This window comes from Enoplosus armatus, unplaced genomic scaffold (genome assembly GCF_043641665.1).
Source record: "Enoplosus armatus isolate fEnoArm2 unplaced genomic scaffold, fEnoArm2.hap1 Scaffold_49, whole genome shotgun sequence".
Lineage (NCBI taxonomy): Eukaryota > Metazoa > Chordata > Actinopteri > Centrarchiformes > Enoplosidae > Enoplosus > Enoplosus armatus.
Window position 1 is genome coordinate 39,164 of NW_027261241.1, and position 20,501 is coordinate 59,664.

The 20,501-nt window shown below is 42.4% G+C and overlaps 1 pseudogene; it reads right to left on the reverse strand.

Annotated features, from left to right (window-relative positions):
- Positions 1-4,393: 4,393 nt before the first annotated feature.
- LOC139307248 (histone H3-like centromeric protein A) lies at positions 4,394-15,373 on the reverse strand (annotated as a pseudogene).
- Positions 15,374-20,501: the final 5,128 nt, after the last annotated feature.

Below are 20,501 nucleotides of genomic sequence, written 5' to 3' on the forward strand. Positions count from 1 at the left end.
TCTCACAAAAGAAAGTATTGCTATAAAGACAGAAGAAAAATAAGTGATGCGTAGTTTCTGTTTCTTTTTCACAGAATATACAGTTATTGTGATCAAAGTTGAACCTTTGTCTAAGGAGTTCTCCTGAAGGATATATATCATTAAATACTCTTTTGCTTTTGAAGTTAATGTGTAATTTCTTTAAGGTAAGTTGACAAAAGGTATGAGAAGCTGAGTTCCTGCTGAATTGCATAGGATATAAAACGTTTGTAAAGAGACTACGGACAACTTTGTTTGACAGACTCTTCAATCATGTCCATCAATCATCAGTGAAGGGGGATTAGGGGAGGCAACCATATGAGGTAGTGTGTTTTTAGCCATCAAAATAAAAGAAGTTGATATACTTTTAATAACCTTATCATATTGTTTACGATTGCACTGACCTATTTCTTTTCGGGTAAGTTAAGGGAAACGTAACTTGCAGTGCTAAGCAACCTATCCTCCGTTTTTTGCACCTCTTACCCACCCAACACCCCATAATGACTGTGTCTGCCCCCCGACCACTTAAATTAATTCAACCAAAGTTAAACAGGAGAGGAGTCATTAATAAAAACTTAATAAAAATTAAGACCACTACTGCTATAGGCCAAAACAATAGGAAAATTAAGTGCGGACTGTTAAATATCAGATCTCTGTCATCTAAAGCTGTATTAGTAAACGAGCTAATATCAGAGAATCATATTGATCTACTGTGTCTGACAGAAACCTGGCTGTGTCATGAAGAGTATGTCAGCCTGAATGAATCCACTCCGCCCAGTCATACTAATACTCACATCCCTCGAGGCACCGGCCGAGGAGGTGGAGTTGCAGCCATCTTTGACTCAAGCCTGTTGATGAACTCTAGACCTAAACTAGATTATAACTCATTTGAAAGCCTCGTTATGAGTCTCTCACTCCCAACCTGGAAAACACTGAAGCCAGTATTATTCGTTATAGTCTATCGCGCTCCAGGCCCATACTCTGAATTCTTATCTGAATTCTCAGAGTTTTTATCAGGTTTAGTCCTTAAAACAGACAAAGTCATTATCGTAGGGGATTTTAATATTCATGTGGATGTTGATAAGGATAGCCTTGGTACTGCATTTACCTCTTTATTGGATTCGATTGGCTTCTGTCAGAGGGTACAGAAACCCACTCACTGTTTTAATCACACCCTCGACCTGGTTCTGACATATGGACTTGAAATTGAACATCCAACTGTCTTTCCACAGAATCCTTTGTTATCGGACCATTATTTAATAACTTTTGAATTCCTATTACTGGACTACACGCCATTAGGCAAAAAAGTCTACACCAGATATCTATCTGATAGTGCTGTAGCTAAATTTAAGGAAGTGATTCCATCGGCATTAAATTCAATGCCATGTCTCAATACAACTGAGGACTCCTATGCTAACCTTCGTCCCTCTCAAATAGACAATGTTGTTGACAGTGCTGCAGGCTCAATGCGATTGACACTTGACTCTATTGCCCCTCTTAAAAAGAAGATAATAAAACAAAGAAAGTCAGCTCCATGGTATAACACCCAAACCCGCAAATTAAAGCAAACAGTGCAGAAACTTGAAAGGAAATGGCGCTCCACCAAACTAGAGGAATCACGTTTAATTTGGCAAGATAGTCTTAGAACTTATAGGAAGGCCCTCTGTAAAGCCAGAGCAGCCTATTACTCAACATTAATAGAAGAGAACAAGAACAACCCCAGGTTTCTCTTCAGCACTGTAGCCAGGCTGACAGAGAGTCACAGCTCTATTGAGCCATGTATTCCTATAACCCTCAGCAGTAATGACTTCATGAGCTTCTTTAATGATAAAATTCTAACTATTAGAGACAGAATTGATCACCTCCTGTCTTCAGGTGGTACCTTACCTTCAAACACAGGAATCTCAGAAATAGCTGTAAAACCTGATGTATATTTAGATTGCTTTTCTCCCATTGACCTTCACCAAATTACTAAAACTATCTCTTCATCTAAGCCATCAACTTGTCTCTTAGACCCCATCCCAACCTGGCTGCTCAAAGAGGTTTTACCTTTAGTCAGCACTTCTTTACTAGACATGATCAATCTGTCTTTATTAACAGGCTACGTACCACAGTCCTTTAAAGTTGCTGTAATTAAACCTCTTCTTAAAAAGCCCACTCTTGATCCAGAGGTTTTAGCCAACTATAGACCTATATCTAACCTTCCCTTTCTCTCCAAGATTCTTGAGAAAGCAGTCGCCAACCAGCTGTGTGATTTTCTACATGACAATAAGTTGCTTGAGGACTTTCAGTCAAGTTTCAGAGCGCATCACAGCACAGAAACAGCACTGGTGAAAGTTACAAATGACCTTCTAACTGCATCAGACAAAGGACTTGTCTCTATACTTGTTTTGTTAGATCTTAGTTCTGCATTCAACACCATTGACTATCATATCCTATTACAGACACTGGAACATTTAATTGGCATCAAAGGAACCGCACTAAGCTGGTTTAAGTCGTATTTATCAGATCGATCTCAGTTTGTACATGTTCACGATGAATCCTCCATGTTTGCCAAAGTCAGTCATGGAGTTCCACAAGGTTCTGTGCTTGGACCAATACTATTCACCTTATATATGCTTCCTTTAGGAGATATCATTAGAAAACACTCCATACATTTTCATTGCTATGTGGATGATACCCAGCTATATTTATCGATCAAGCCAGAAGAACCTCATCAGTTAGCCAACCTCCAAGCATGCCTTAAGGACATAAAGACCTGGATGACCTGTAATTATCTGATGTTGAACTCAGACAAGACAGAAGTTATTGTTCTTGGCCCTGAACACCTCAGAAACACAGTATCTAAGGATATTGTTACCCTAGATGGCATTGCCCTGGCCTCCAGCGCCACCGTGAGGAATCTCGGAGTTGTCTTTGATCAGGACATGTCCTTTAACTCCCACGTAAAACAAACTTCAAGGACTGCCTTCTTTCACCTCCGTAACATTGCAAAAATCAGGAAGGTCCTGTCTCAAACAGATGAAGAAAAATTTGTCCATGCATTTGTCACGTCTAGGCTGGATTATTGCAATTCCTTATTATCAGGCTGTCCCAATAAGTCCCTGAGGACTCTCCAGCTGATCCAGAACGCTGCGGCACGTGTACTGACAGGAACCAGGAAAAGAGATCATATTTCTCCTGTGTTAGCTTTGCTGCACTGGCTCCCTGTAAAATCTAGAATAGAGTTTAAAATCCTTCTCCTGACTTACAAAGCTCTTACTGGTCAGGCACCATCATATCTTAAAGAGCTCATAGTACCCCACTAGAGCACTGCGCTCCCAGAATGCAGGGTTGCTTGTGGTTCCTAGAGTCTCCAAAAGCAGAACAGGAGCCAGAGCTTTCAGCTATCTGTTTGGGTCCGGGAGGCAGACACACTCTCTACATTTAAGAGTAGGCTTAAAACCTTGCTTTTTGATGACGCTTATAGTTAGGGCTGGCTCAGGCCTGCCTGGACCAGCCCCTAGTTATGCTGCTATAGGCCTAGACTGCTGGGGGACTTCCCATGATGCATTGAGCTTTCCTCCTCTCCCTCTTCATCTTTGCACATTCATCACAGTCCAATGCACGTTACTAACTTTAAATCTTCCCCGGAATTTCTTTGTGCTGTCTTGTCTCGCAGGTTACTTTGGATCGTGGTCCTGGTATGCCTGGGTGCTGCTGCCATGGGCCTGCCTGACTCTCATCACTACAGTTATTATGTTTAGTTGTAGTTCTGTTACTATTAAAGCTGTTATTGCTATTATTAATCTCAGCTATTATTACAGCTGTAACTACTATTATCAGTCATATTTCCAGTATTATTATAATTATAGCTGCTATTTCTACTGCTAGTGCTGCCATACATCTCTGCCTGTCTGTCTGTTGGTCTGTCGGTCTGTCTATCTGTGTCTCTACGTCTATCTCTCTCTCTCTGTCTCTTTCTGTCTGTCTGTCTGTCTCTCCCCCTCTCTCTTTCTCCCTCCCTCTCTATGTCTCTCTCTCTCTCTCTCCCTCTCTCTCTCTCAAACCCAACCAGTCAAAGCAGATGACCGCCCACCTAGAGTCTGGTTCGGCTCGAGGTTTCTGCCTCTTAAAAGGAAGTTTTTCCCTGCCACTGTCGCCAAAGTGCTTGCTCATAGTGGGAACTGTTGGGTCTCTGTAATAACATCATAAAGAGTTGGTCTAGACCTGCTCTATTTGTAAAGTGTCATGAGATGACTTTTGTTGTGATTTGGCGCTATATAAATAAAATTGAATTGAATTGAATTGAATCAGAACAGACTGAAGTGTAAAGGATGTCAGAATGTCATTCCTTTTGCTGGTATTCGCGTGTCCACCCTGTACTGCGGTGTTTTTAGAGGTTATCCACCCCGCGGATCCTCCTGGCCAGCTGAATGTCACGGGGGAACACAGTGACCCGCTTGGCGTGGATGGCACACAGACTGGCATCTGAGAATAACATGACAAGAAACGCCTCTGCAGCCTGGGAGGACGAGGATTAAAAACTGTTGAAGTTCGGTCAAAGAAATTACACACTTTATTTCTGATGAACAATTTGTATTAAAATACCAAACCCAGGGCATTGTTTTCTATAATTCATTGTGATGACAAGATAATTGTCTTTTCCCCACAATCTTTCCGAGAGTTTGTCAAAAACCAAAACAAGTTCTTAGTTACATTCACTGTAGAAACTATGTACATTTTCAGTGAATTTAGCTTGTTTATGTCATGTCTCGTCATTTACGTTAAGTTAAGTTACAGTTTTTGTCTCGTTTAGTCATGCTGTCTTGTCATTTCCTGTTTTATTTTGTAGTAACTGTGTTTCCTCTCGTTTCAGATCACTTTACTTTACTACTTTACTTTACTTGCCCTCGTGTTTCCCGCCTTTGTGATTGTCAGTACTGCCCTGATTGTTTCCACCTGTGTTCACTCACCTCATGTTTAAATAGTCTCCCTTTGTCTTGTGCCAGTTCGTCATGTCCTCAGTGTCATGATAACCAGCCGTGATACCACGTCAAGATTGCCTGTTAGTCCCTGTGTGAGTGGTTTCAGTGTTCTTGTCATTTTGTTCACTTTGCTGTCTTGGTTTTACCAGTTTTGTTCCTCCACTTTTCTGGAGGGATTTTCTGTTAACTTTGTCAGTTAACTCAGGAATCCCCAGTGTGCAACTTGCCGGAGCTGTTCATAGATAGACAAAATCTTCAACCACACCACACCCGGATGGGAGGCAGCCCGAGCCCTGAAGAGGTTAGTACAAGACAACCGCCCTGTGTCTGACTATGCTGTTGAGTTCTGCACTATAGCTGCAGACAGCGGTTGGAACGACCCAGCGTTATTTGACGCTTTTACTGAAGGACTGTCTGACCTCATTCAAGACCATCTAGCCCCTCTAGACCTACCACAAGATCTGGACTCTGTTATTGCCATGGCCATTAGAGTGGACAGTCGACTGCGGGACCGGACCAGCTAAAGGATGGCCTCCGCAGTTAGCCACCATCGCCACGAGGGGCACTCATCGCGGGGAAACTACCCGCCTGTTCGTCTCCGGTCTGCTCTTCCTGCTTCCGGTGTGGAGCCCATGCAGCTGGGGCGGACCAAGATCACCTCCGAGGAGCGACAGCGACACCTACAGGAGGCCACTGGTGAGTCGTCTGCCTGCAAAATTCCCACCTCGGACTCCCACTAAGGTATTATTCACACACAACGGCACCACATGGACCAAGAAGGTTTTTATTGACTCAGGGGCGGATGAAAGCCTGATGGCTTGGGGTCTTGCTAAAGAACTGGGATTAAGATCAGAGCTATTACCTTGCCCTCTTGAGGCAAGCGCACTTGACGGCAAAACCTTATTTCATGTCATGCATAAGACCGAGCTGATAAACATTGATGGTCACCATGAACAGTTAAGTTTCCATCTTTTTGATTCTGCTCTCCAATTGTTAGTTTTAGGTTTCCCGCGGCTGTGCAAACACAATCCCCATGTAGATTGGAACACTGGCTCCATCATGGGGTAGGGAGAGAGCTGTAAACTTAGCTGTCTGCGGCCTGAGAGGAGGGTGACACTGGGTCGGTTCTCTGGAGAGTGTTGTTGGGTCTCCCCCTCCAGAACCCGCTCAGGCTCCCGACCTATCCAGTGTTCCTGCCAGTTACTATGACCTAGGAGAGGTCTTTAGCAAAGATAAGGCCACATCTCTTCCTCCTCACAGACCCTATGACTGTCCCATTGACCTCATTCCAGGTGCCACCTTACGCAGGGGGCGTCTCTACTCCATCTCGGGACCAGAGAGGAGGGCTATGGAGGATTACATCGAGACCTCCCTAAAAGCGGGTCTTATTCGACCGTCCTCGTCACTGGTGGGAGCTGGTTTCTTCTTTGTGCGGAAAAAGGACAGGCCGTTGAGACCCTGTATTGACTATGCTCCCCTTAATGACATTACCGTAAAGAACCGGTACCCTCTCCCGCTCATGTCCTCGGCGTTTGAGCAGTTACAGTCGGCCAAGATCTTCACCAAACTCGACCTCCGAAACGCCTACTACCTTGTCCGCATCAGAGAGGGGGATGAGTGGAAGACAGGATTCAACACACCAACGGGTCACTCCGGCAGTATTTCAAAACCTAGTTAATGATGTATTGAGAGACTTTCTTGACCATTTCGTTTATTTATACCTGGATGACATTCTGGTTTACTCGCCGGATGAGGAGACCCATATTACTCATGTTCGCCAGGTATTGTCATGGTTGTTGGAGCACAGGCTGTATGTCAAGGCCAAGAAGTGCGATTTTCATGCCGAGTCAGTGTCGTTTCTGGGCTTCATTGTAGCGCATGTGCGTTCCTATCCAGGAAGCTGCCCCTGTTGTATTAAATATTCAAAATGATCAAATGCCCGACCAAACTTTGTGTTGTGCCTTGTAAGGTGCTGTTCTAACCACATTCCATAATAACATTTGACCTTGATATTACTTGTTTTTATTGTTGAATGTAGGCTACATCCAGTTCAACTGCTTTCATCGTGACATGACGTTTACGAGTGCAAACAGCTGCTAGTGTCAAATTAATATAAATACATACATATATATGATATAATCAAGTAACAGTAACTCTCATAAAACAAAAATAAATCGTCAAGATGGCTTTTTCCACCTATGCAACAAAGCAAAAATTTTGCAGAGATCCTAATTCATGCCTTTGTTTCATTCAGACTTGATTGTTATAATGTCTTGTCGTCAGGTGTGCCACGTGCAGGTACTAAAAGGCTTCAAATAGTTCAGAATAGGGCTGAACGATATGCGAAGAAAATCATATTGTGATAATCTTGACAGATATTGCGATATGAGTCACGATTTAGAGGGAATGGTAATTTTGACATTTTCACTGAAAAAACTTGAACATTTTACGATGGTGTGTCTGTATCAAACAAGCATGTTACCATACATCTGGAGATTTTGATTATTTGTAGGCTGGGGCATCACTGTAGCACCTCAGTGCTTCATTTATAAATGGTATATTGAGACACATTTTACCTTTATCAAAAAATTGCAAACTTGTGTGATTTGCATATTGCACTTTGTCATATTGCGATTTTGATAAAATTTCGATTAATTGTTCAGCCCAAGATCAGAATGCTGCAGCTAGGATCTTAACTAAAACTAAAACATTTTATCATATCACACCAATTTTAGCTTCCCTTCATTGGCTCTCTATTACCAAAGGAGGTGACAATGAGGGATGGGGCTTATGACCTATCCTGCAACCAGCCAGCAGGGGGGTGATTGAGATGATTTGGCTTCACTTTTGGGGAGCTGTCATGTCGTCCATCTTTATATACAGTCTATGGTTCTGTCAGCTGAGCTTGTGTCTTACACGTACTCTATGTTTTAAAAAAAAAAAAAGACATGCTGTTTTTTCCTTAAAAAACAAACAAAACTGTACCCCATAATTTTCATCTGTGCCCCTACATTTCTTTATTTACAATAAATGTAAGCGTAGAGCCCTGAGTGTGCATATACATTTTGCCCATTTTCATGCCCTCATTTGTCATTCTGACAGTACAGAGATGACAGGAGAGAAGGAGACAGACATGCAACAAAGGTCCACAGTCAGACAGACAGAGGACTGTCATTGTGGGCACCCATAAAACTCACTTTTCAAGGGAAATTGCTAAGAATATCTCCAAGGGAGCAATTTGCCACATCGTCTTTTCAATACCGAGTCTTGCTCCTGTTCACGCTTCTTCCAGATGATTGGATGAAGCTGCATGTGTGAAAGGGGGTGAAGACATACAGGTACTGCTATCATATTCTCCCCATGGTTTGCTGCTGTTTGACTCACCAGGCGAGAGAAGGGTCCCTTCCTGAGCAGAAGATCAGTGCTCTTCTGGTACCTGCGGATCTCCATTAAGGCCTTGGTTCCTGGTCGAAACCTTCTCTTCTTGGGAGATACAGGAGGCTGCCCTGGATAACAGATAGTGTTTGACTGTTTGCTGTGATGGCAGGACAGGTAGGTTTTCCTCTACAGGAATGAAGATAACAAACAGGTCAAATGTTCTACTTCACCAGAGGGAATATTTAATATTTTATTTAGTTTTGGCTTTTAGAGTATGGTTGTAAATAATAGTTTTGTTAAATGGCCTAACTTGTTTTTTGTTTTTTTTTCCTTATATTTAGTTTTGACAAAAGCAGTGATTTATTTCTATGACTGGAACATAATCATTAACTCAAATGTCTTCAGTCCCTCTCACTTGAAACTCGGCTCCGTCTTGACCGGGGTGTTGAAGCAGAGGTCCCTCGGGCCGGCTGTGGGGGGCGACATTGAGGGGTTTTTGCCTTCCGGCGGCTGGCAGATGAATCATGACGCATGGCCTCCAACACACAGGTCAGGACGAGAAGAGGGAAAAATACTGCTGCCAAGGTCTGACTGTGAAAGATTGAGGACATTACATGCTTTATCAATCAAAAAGCAAAACATATAGTGATGTCTTTATAGGAAATGGGTACATTTTATTCCATTAATTCTTCTTATTTGCTGGTAATACCTAAGAAATACAGACACCAGAGATGATTTAATCTAAATCTCTCATCCTGAGACTGCATCTGGTTCCTGGCTACACTGTGCGAAGTAGCTGCTAACAATGTTAGCTTGTAAATGTATTTACCCGAAAACATGAACAGCTGACTCCTAGAGTGTCTTTTAGTACAACCAAACATCTCTATCCTGATTGACAGGCCGCCATGGTGGCAACTTGTAAATCACAAGGTAGCCATGCCCTAAAGTATACCCTGCTGTATCATCTATTTTACTCTAAATGGGACCATTTCCAAAATGAACATCATGCTGAAGACTAGTGATTGAGACCATGAAGCTATTAGGAAAATGTTTACTGAGGTACCATCATGTAAATAAAATATGTAATATACTTATGTGGTATTTTAAGTTAAAACCAAATGTGGACCTTGACAACACTCACTTGCCCATATGTAAATTGTAACAGTTATTGGTCACTATGATAGTTCCTTGTGTCCCGGGGCCATGAAGAGATCACTTCCTAAAGCATATTTAGAGGAATGTTTACAGCGATCATTAACCCTTTCAATATTTATATGGGTATGTATCGACTTGAAAAAGCCTCAGGGAATGTAAAACAGTCTATGATGCTGTCCATATACTGAATATGGGTTTTTGGAATGTAGGTCTGGCAAAACAAGACATGTGGAGGGGTTGCAAATTAGCTTCAGCTAGAGGCCCTATGTACATTACATCTGTTACATTACTTATCAATGTTTATCTGTTGAATAAACATACATTATTTTGAAAGCATCATCTTGGGGTTCTGAGAAATTAATGACTGGGAGGGGAATATACTGAGAATTAACAATAACCCACACCTGGAATATTACTAAGAGGTTAGTTTATTATGAATGTATATTAACGACAAAAGATGTGAGAGCAGAAAATAAATTTGAGCTTTTCTCAGTCTGCAAGTCAACCTTTGACAGCACATACATACAGGATTTGTAAGCGCAAAGAGAATCAGATTTGTGTGCATGAACATAACAGATCATTTGAGCATGAAGGGTAATCGTGTCACTGTTTTCAACAGCACCAGGGATTCTCATGCTCATAATGATCAAAGCTGGTAGTCTAACCCCCCCAGCGCTCAAACTCAAACTGACCTGTGACCTGGACATGAAGGGTCATCCTGTTAGACCCTTCCTTCTACTTTCAAAATAAAAGCTGGGGTTGTGGTGACAGTGGTGTTTTTTCAGATCAGATCAGATCAGATCAGAATTACTTTATTGATCCCCGGGGGGAAATTGTACAGTACTGGTGCTCCCATTCAAGAGTAGAAAGTAGCAACTAAAAGTATGTACAAATATAAAAATAACAAATAGAAAATAAAAAATATACATATTTACAATATTTAAGTAAAAAATTAAAGTAAAAAATATAACAATGTATATGTATGTATATATATGTATTGCCCTGGTGAATTATTGTAATCTTTAAGTCAGTAACAGTCAGAAGTGCACAGTTCAAGTGTAAATATAAATATAGAATAAATAATGAGGTAGTAGTTGCTGACCGAGGGGAAAATAGTCGTTAGTACGTTTCTTCTGAGTGTCTGACACGCAGAGGGAGGAGTTGAACAGTTTGAGGGCCACAGGCAGGAATGATTTCCTGTGGCGCTCAGTTGTACATTTGGGAGGAATTAGTCTCCCACTCTAGGTGCTCTTTTGCCTGACCAGTACGTCATGGAGAGGATGTGAGACATTGTCCAAGATGACCCACAGCTTGGACAACATTGCCCTCTCTGACACCACCGTCAGAGAGTCCAGCTCCACCCCCACAATGTCACTGGGCTTGCGGATCAGTTTATTGAGTCTGTTGGAGTCCGCCACCCTCAGCCTGCTGCCCCAGCATGCAACAGCATAGAGGATAGCACTGGCACACCACAGACTCAGAAAACGTCCTCAGCATAGTCCGGCAGATGTTGAAGGACATCAGCCGCCTCAGAAAATAGAGACGGCTCTGGCCCTTCTTGTAGAGGGCATTAGTGTTCACCGCCCAGTCCAGTTTATTGTCTATGTGAACTCCCAGGTACTTGTAATCCTCTACAAGGTCCACACTGACCCCTTGGATGGAAACAGGGGTCATCGGCACCTTGGTCCTCCTCAGATCCACAGTCAGCTCCTTTGTCTTTGTCACGTTGAGCTGCAGATGGCTCTGCAGCAGCCCTGTACTCATCCTCATCACCCTTACTGATACATCCAACTATTGCTGTCATCACAAAACTTCTGAAGATGGCAGGTCTCTGTGCAGTAGTGTGAAGTCTGTGGTGTAGATGATGAAGAGGAAGGGAGAGAGGACAGTCCCCTGCGGGGCCCCGGTGTTGCTGACCACTCTGTCTGACACACAGTGTTGTAAGCGCACATACTGTGGTCTGCCAGTCAGGTAGTTGACAATCCAGGACACTAGGGGGGCATCCACCTGCATCCCTGTCAGCTTCTCACCCAGTAGAGCTGGATGGATGGTGTTGAACGCACTGGAGAAGTCAAAAAACATGACTCGCAGTGCTCGCCGGCTTATCCAGGTGGGCGTCGACGCGGTTTAGCAGGTAGATGATGGCACCCTCCACTCCAAGTCGGGGCTGATAGGCGAACTGAAGGGGGTCCAAGTGTGGCTTGACCAAGGGCCGGAGCTGCTCCAGGACGAGTCTCTCCAGGGTCTTCATGATGTGGGAGGTCAGTGCCACGGGTCTGTAGTCCTTGGAGCCACAAAGCATTCACATGGATTCAGACCGACGGCAAACCGGATAACATTTTAGTGGACGAGAGCAGGTCGGTAAAATTTGCTGAAGCTGGCAGAGAATACCAGCGACAGTAATGGTAGACGCCATTGCTGTCCAGGTTGAAATATTTTAACTTTTTGCTGTCCTCTGCAATGGAATTTACAATTGGATGTTATGTAGCTCACTGACACAAGGAGAAAACATCGGCAGTCTAGACAATGACGAGCTAAAAACGTCTCTTTTTCAGACAGACATAAACAAGAAATACACCAGTAAGTACAGTTCTTCTTTCACTGTCCATTTTGGAAATGAATGAATTACCTTACATTTTGGAGAGAATTCAAAAAGGTCCCATATTCTGCTCATTTCAGCTCTATATTTTTATTCTGGGATTATACTAGAGTAGCTTTGCATGATTCACAGTTCAAAAAAGTCCTTATTTATCTTCTACTGGGGCTTTATGGAACCACCTCCAAACACATGAAGACGGTTTTGAATATCATTTACACACCTTAGTAAAATGAACATGCACAAAACACTTCTGCCATTCTTATCAGAAATAGGTTTTGTGAGATCTCAGGCAGGTCTTGGAGTCTATGTTACATAATATTGTTTGTTGCAAGGACTTAAACTTAAATATTATATATGTCAATTGTTTAATAAATTGCATATAGATACTGATGGGTCGAAAATGAAGAATGCTCTAAGGAAGATGTACCTCAAATATCAAAGGCTTAATGATAATTTGATATATGAAATTGGTCTTTGAGGCCAGAATACCACAAACTACTGCTACATGTAATGTAGTGGACATAAATTGCCATATAGAAATCTAAATAGAAAATTATTATAAATATACATTGCCCTTCCTACAAATGATTTTCTGTTGCACATCTACTTCATTATTTCCATTTTATTTCATGTTACAGATACAGTGTGACACCTGTGAAAGATGGGTCCATGAGCAGTGCCTGGGGATGAATAAGGACCAACTCTGAGAAGCCAGGACAAGCAATTGAAATTGCTTTGTCTGCACATTGGATAGAAGATTTTAAAATATGCAAATAGCATATGGCTTAACCAAAGATGTGACATGAAAATATGACAAAAAAAATCATTCAGCATTTCAAAGATGAATTTATTTGTGTGTTAATTGCCACATCAAAGCAACCTTAAGTCAGTTGAATATGAAAAGCCAGAAACAAAAGATAAAAAACAAATGGAAAAAAAATCTAATAATGGCACATGTGCTACTACAGTGAAATGTTTTTAATTGTAAAAAGTTCAAATATCAACATCCTAAAACATCCTAAATTCCTAAAAACATCCTGTGCATTGCACACAGGAAGTCAAAGTTAAGTTATGATAATGATGGTAAGAAGTTAAGTGATCACTCCACACATCAACCAACTCATTAGTAGTCTGACTCACTGGATGTAGGCTGCTTGGATAAGTCTGGCAACTATTTCAGTTGCCATTCTCCTCTGCTTCCGCTACTGTTTTCAATGTCCCTGTCACTACGTGAAACAATAATATCAACAACCTCCGAGCTAGCAGCCTCTGGCAAGTTTTGACAAAGATTTGGATTGTCTGTGGTTTTAATGGGTCCAGTGAGCTTCTCTAAAGCTAAAGCATAGGTAAGCTTCACCTCTAACACCGATGATCAAGTTATGTTTGTCTTTTTTAACAGCAAAAGTTGTATCACATAGTCTACATACGTTGTTTAGTGGTGTTTTCTTAGGATTTAACCATTTTAATGCCAGGGCTCGCCTCCTGATGTGCAAATGTTTGACCAGGTTCCCCACAGACACTATTTTGCAAGTGCACTATTGCTGCATCTTGGGCTTAGACAATTGTGATTGTTTTTTTAAAGACGTTTTTTGACCAGTTATTTGATAGTGACAGCTTGCCTAGAGACAGGAAATGCAAAAAAGCGAGAGAGCATGACATGCAGCAAAGGGCCCAGGTCGGAATCGAACCCAGGACACTGCAGGGAGGCCTCAGCCTGTATGGTATGTGCTCTACCCAGTGATTTCTGATTTAAAGAAACATGGGACAAAAAAGGGACATTGGATTTCTCAAAAACTACATAGTTGAGGTAGTTCACAGTATTGGTGGAAGTAATCTATAAAGTAGTTATTTCATCCGCCGAAGTGTCTTGGAATACTTTGAACCTGCTTATTGCTTATCAGAATTGGAATAGGGGTGGAAGATTGCTAGGGTTAATCGTAATGGAGTCGATCAGCTGACTTTCATTTCATTTTTCAATTAACGTGCATTGTCTTGTTCCTTCGCAAATAATGGGAGAAAAAAGCCATCCTTTACTTTCAAATCTGGAAGTAATCCTTGGTGGGATTTGTTGTAGCTCCACAGTGCAACTACACGGCCACATACATAAAGACTGTGTATAAATGTATACTTGATCTCAATCATTTGATCTGTATGTTAGTTGAATGTGTGTGGTAAGCTGTTTAGTTACAACTGATAGATGGGGACCCAGTCACTAGTAATAAATGGAAGGCAGGAAAACATCACTCTCTCAAGATAAGGATACACACACACACACACGTATGTGGGTTAAGCAGTGAACCACCCAAATATGACTTGGGAGGTCCTTACAGTTTACAGGGTCTTGTCCCCAGGAGGGGTTGATAGTGGCAATGCTTTGGTTTTTAAGAATACTTGGACCACCTGCATTTGATCTGTATGTTAGTTGAATGCGTGTGGTTGTTCAGTTACATCTGATAGATGGGGACCCAGTCACTAGTAATAAATGGAAGGCGAGACAATATGAATCAAATTAAATTTAAGAACCACAAAGACATGAAGTCACTCAGGGAAAAAAAGCGTACACCCCCACTTGCAGGTGGAGGGCCACTATTCAAGCAAGTGAGTTGGCAGTAGATAAACAATGAAGTAATAAATTATGGTTTTCATAGTCTACAGACCATAATCATTTGGCCTGTCAAGTCGCTAAAGAACAGTTTCAGAGTGGATTGTTTTCATTGTTTTTTCATATGTTGCATTGACAGTCTATATCTCACAAAATGATCCAGTAAGGTTCAAAGCAAAGTTTTCTTCTCATGCTTTTTGTTAACAGTAGGATGGTTTCTTCTTTTGAAACCTCAAATATCCTCTCTAATGGTACATTCCTAGTACCTGTCCATTAATTGTCTCTTTCCTCCGTGCTTTATCTGCTACAGATGATGACTGAGAGCAACCACATTCAGACGGCTGTCAGAGACCTGAATCAGACAAGACTAGTGCTTGGTACACCCAACATGGTTGGAAATTTAAAATCTACCAACATGTTACATTGGTACTGTATGTGTGTAGCTGCCTGAGTGTGATATGGTTTATATGGACAATGGTATGTAAGAACACTCTCACAACATGCTTTTCAAAGTATAAGTACCTGAGTGTATGTGTATTAGCAGTGAACCACCCAAATATGACTTGGGAGGTCAGGCGGCATGGTGGCGCAGTGGTTAGCACTGTCGCACAGGAGGTAGAGCAGCAGGGTAGTGCGGGTTGGGGGTTCCCCCATCATGTCCAAGTGTCCAAGACACTGAACCCTAACTTGCTCCCGATCTAGACCACCACCTTGCATGGCAGCTCGGTCGCCATTGGGGTGTGAATGTGTAAGTGAATGTGACCTAATCTGTAAAGCGCTTTGGGAACCGTTAAGGTTGAAGGACGCTACCAGTGATGACCATTTACCATTTACAGTTTATAGGGTCCTGTCTCCAGGTGGGGTTGATCTTTACATCTGATAGATGGGGACCAAGTCAATAGTAACTTTTTAAAAAATGTTTCAAATGTTTAAAATGTTTAAAATGAATCAAAGCAAATTTAAGAACCAAAAAGACATGAAGTCAGTCAGGGAAAACAGCTTACAGCAACCACTTCCAGGTAGAGTGTCAAATTTAGTCAAATGGAATACAATCGAATAAACAGAAGACTAAAAAATTACAGTTGCATGTCATACCCATCTTCCTGTCTCGAAATTCAAGAATTGAATTTGAATTCTTGTTTTTCCACTTTAATCTGTCTTTTCTTTCCGAAAGCTCTCAAAAACAAATTTCTACATTTGAATGATTGAAAGGGGGATGAATATCAAAACACAAATGGTGTGATTTGAATTTCTTTAAAGATTTTTCTCCAGACAGCAGGCTTTTGACATTGTTTCAGTGCAATAAGTTCATAATAAAAAAAACACCTGAAACACACCAGGTTGAAATGATAACTCATCACAGTTTTGTAAATATCTCAACAAAATGAGTTCAGAAGTGGACTGAAGTGAAATCCTGCAGAAAAAAAATGATAGAAACTTTTAAAGCGGAAAAGGTGAAGTTGTCACTCAAATAAGCACAAAACTGAAGTTTTCACTCAAATGAGTTCAAAAGTCAAGTTACCACTAAAATCATCTGAAAAAGTGAAATTATCACGCGATTAAGTGGGAAAAGTCAGGTTTTTACATAAATCAGCTAAGTGTCATCATTAAAATAAGTGGGAAAACTCAAGTTATCACTGAAATACGCCCAAAACTGAATTTTTCAGTCAGATCAGCTCCAATGTGAAGGTATCATTCAAATAGGTGAGCAAATGAAGTTTTCACTGAAATACATTCAAAGTTGAAGTTTTCACTGATATCAGCTCCAAAGTGACGTTTTCACCCAAATAGGTAGGAGAAGTCAAATGATCACTGAATTAAGCTCCAGAGTGGAGTTTTCACCCAAATCAGCTCCAGATTGATGTTTTCACTTAAATGAGTTGGAAAACTGACATGTTCACTGAAATCGGCTCCAGAGTGACGTTTTCACTTAAATGAGGTGGAAAACTGAAGTTTTCACCCAAATCAGCTCCGAACTGCCATTTTCACCCAAATAAGCTCCGAAGTGACTTTTTCACCCAAATCAGCTCCGAACTGCCATTTTCACCCAAACAAGCTCCGAAGTGACTTTTTCACCCAAATCAGCTCCAAAGTGACATTTTCACTCAAATCAGTTCCGAAGTGACATTTTCACTCAAATGAGGTGGAAAACTCAAGTTCTCACCCAAATCAGCGCCTTCAGCTATCAAGCTCCCCTCCTGTTGAATCGGCTCCCAGTTTGGGTCTGGGAGGCAGACACACTCTCTACTTTTAAGAGTAGACTTAAAACTTTGCTTTTTGATAACGCTTATAGTTAGTTATGCAGTATAGACCTAGACTGCTGGGGGACTTCCCATGATGCACTGAGCTTTCCTCCTCTCCCTCTTCATCTTTGCACATTCATCACAGTCCAATGCATGTTACTAACTTTATATCTTCCCCGGAGTTTCTTTGTGCTTTGTTGTCTCGCAGGTTCCTGTGGATCGTGGTCCTGGTACGCCTGGGTGCTGCTGCCATGGGCCTGCCTGACTCTCATCACTACAGTTATTATGTTTAGTCGTAGTTCTGTTACTATTAAAGCTGTTATTGCTATTATTAATCTATTATTACAGCTGTAACTACTATTATCAGTCATATTTCCATTATCATTATAATTATAGCTGCTATTTCTACTGCTAGTGCTGCCATACATCTGCCTGTCTGTCTGTTGGTCTGTCTTGTCTGTCTGTCTATCTGTCTCTCTACGTCTATCTCTCTCTCTGTCTCTCTGTCTCTCAGAGTGCATGCTGGGAGATTGTGGTGTGTGAGTGAGACGCTGAGTGAGTGGATTTCGTACTTTTTTTTTTTGTTTATTTTTTTCAGTAATATGTTTAATTTAAAGTAGTTTCTTGGTGGTGGTTTACTTTAATTGATAGTTGGAGCACTTTTGTGGTTTTTGGGGTTTGTTTGGGGTTTTCTTTGTCTCCTGCCGGTGTCTCTGCTGGCCGGCGTCTTAGACGCCATGGTAAATGGAGACTTCTCTAGGCTCACGCGGAAACACGGTATTAAGATCTCCGCCGGTTTCCCGTGCAGTGTGGAGGACATCGGGCTGGCGGTGGGGGACAGGGTTGGACACGGTAGTGTCAGATCGGCCGCGCGGATGAACAGCGCCGTCGTTATCTTCCTGGACCAGGTGGACAAGGTGAACCGCGTCATCGAGACAGGTATTCCGGTGAACGGGATGTTTGTGTCGGTGTTGCCGCTGACGCAGCCCGCAACCAAAGTTGTTTTGTCAAATGTCCCTCCTTTTATTACCGACGAGTTTCTCAGTAGAGAACTCTCCAGACATGGGAAAGTGGTTTCCCCCATTAAAAAGATCCTGTCTGGATGCAGATCTCAGTTACTGAAGCACGTAGTGTCTCACCGGAGACAGTTATATATGATACTGAACAACCGGGACGAGGAGCTCAACCTCCGCTTCCACCTTAAAGTAGATGATTATGACTATGTGATATTTGCAACCTCATCGGTAATAAAGTGCTTTGGTTGCGGTGAGGAGGGACACACCGTGAAGGCCTGTCCGGGGCGCGGTGATCCGGCTCGGCCTGGTCCGGGGGGGGCGACCGGCGCTGCGGTGGGGCCGCCCGTTGTCTCGGGGCTGGGGGCGGCCGCTGCTGGCGGGTCCGGCTCCCCGGCGGCGGTCCCTCCGCCCGGGGTGGCTGCTGTCGCGGGGCCGGGCCCCACTTCCGCTTGGCCAATTGCGGCTCCGCGCGCCTTGGCGCGTCGTTTGGCTGCCGTGTCTGACCCGGTACACGGGGTGTCACGGGATAATGTACATGGTGGAAGTGGGTGTGATGAAGAAAAAGGTGGTGAGGGTGTAGGTGAAGTAGGGGACAGTGAGGTTGGGGTAGAAAAGGGATCAGAAACAGGTGACAGTGGGGGGGTGGAACAGATAAACAGAACAGGTGAGGTCAGTGAGACAGGTAAGTTAGGAGAGATACAGGCAGGTAAGGAAAGTGAAACACAGGAAAATAAGTCAGGTGAGGAAAGTGTTGTGTGGAGTGAGCAGGTGGAGGAAGCGGAGATGGAGGAGGAGGCAGCAGCAGCAGCAGCAGCAACAGCAAAACCAAAACCTGCTAACAAACGCAGGAGACAAACAAAAAATGCAGCCAGTGAGGCAAAAACAAGTAAAGTTGGGGAGGACACCGTGAGGAAACAGGTGCAGATGGATGAAAGCGGGAGTGAGGAGGAGTGTGTGTCGGACAGCAGTGATGTGCCGTGTTTTAAACTGAGCAGCAGCCAGCAGAGAAAGCTGTACACTGCAGAAAAGATCAGGTCGTTTCTCCAACAGACAAAGAACCAACATGGTGTTAAAATGGAAGATCATTTCCCTGATTTATCAGTGTTTTATTCATCGGCCAGACTCCATATGAGCCAAAGAGAGGAGTCTGGCCTCACTGACCAGGAGGGTTTTAGGTTGAAAAAACTTGTGCTTAAAGTAAAGAAACAAATGAACAGTGATGATGTCAAAAACTCCAATGTGTGTTTTAATTAACTTATTGGTTTTAATTGTTGTTTTTAATATCTCACTTAACATGGACGTCTTTAGAGTGGGAAGTTTAAATGTCAATGGAGCCAGAGATGCAGGAAAGAGAGAACTTATTTATGAAATTGCCAGAATGAAACACATTGATGTCATGTTTTTACAAGAAACACACAGTGATTCTGGAAATGAGGCAGACTGGAGGAGAGAGTGGGAAGGGGAAGCCATTTTAAGCCACAACACCACTCTAAGTGGAGGAGTGGGCTTCCTCTTCTCCAGGAACTTCTCTCCAGTCTCGCTGGAGGTCGAGCATTTTATTGAGGGGAGGTTATTTTTAACTAAAGCTCGGTTTGAGCATTTCACTGCTGTTTTTATCAATGTGTATGCTCCAACAAACGGTGCAGAAAGGAAGCTGTTTTTACAAAAAGTCAACGATGTTTTAAATAGCTGTGCCTCGGAGGATTTTTTATTCTTAGGTGGGGATTTTAATTGTACTGAAAATGCGTCTTTAGATCACAACCACGCAGAGCCTCATCCAGCATCCCAGCATGCTCTGGGGCAGCTGGTCCACTCTCATGGCCTGGTGGACATGTGGATGAGGATGCACGCAGACAGCAGACAGTACACATGGTCCCACCTCAGAGAGAGTAGGATCTCCTCAGCCAGACTTGACCGTATTTATTGTTTTAAGCATCATTTTAATATATTTAAAATGTACAGAATTATACCTGCTGGTTTTACGGATCATTCCCTGCTTTTATGTCATGTTTTTATTAGAAATATTTTGCCGAAAAGTGCATATTGGCATTTTAATTCTGTTTTAACATGTGACAAAAAGTTCAGGGAGGTTCTCGTGTATTTCTGGGGTGTTTTTAGACAGAGGAAGGGTGATTTTAGCAGTCTTAGGCAGTGGTGGGACCATGGGAAGACTGAAATTAAACTTCTATGTCAACAGCACACCCTCAATGTTACACGAGACGTCACCAGATCTATGAAGGACCTGGAGAGTGATATAGTGGAACTAGAGAAAATGAGTGAGTCCACAGGAGATCGAGGATATATTGAAGTCCTCAAAGTAAAATCAGAATCAGAATCAGAAACTGTTTATTGCCAAGTAACATTCATTACAAGGAATTTGCTGTGGTCTGAAGGTGCTATTGTTTTGATAACAAATAAGTAGAATATAAAAGCTAAAACAATAAGAATAAAAATAAGATAAAAAAACTGGCTTTAGCCGACCTGCTAGACAGTAAAGTACAGGGTGCACTGGTCAGGTCCCGA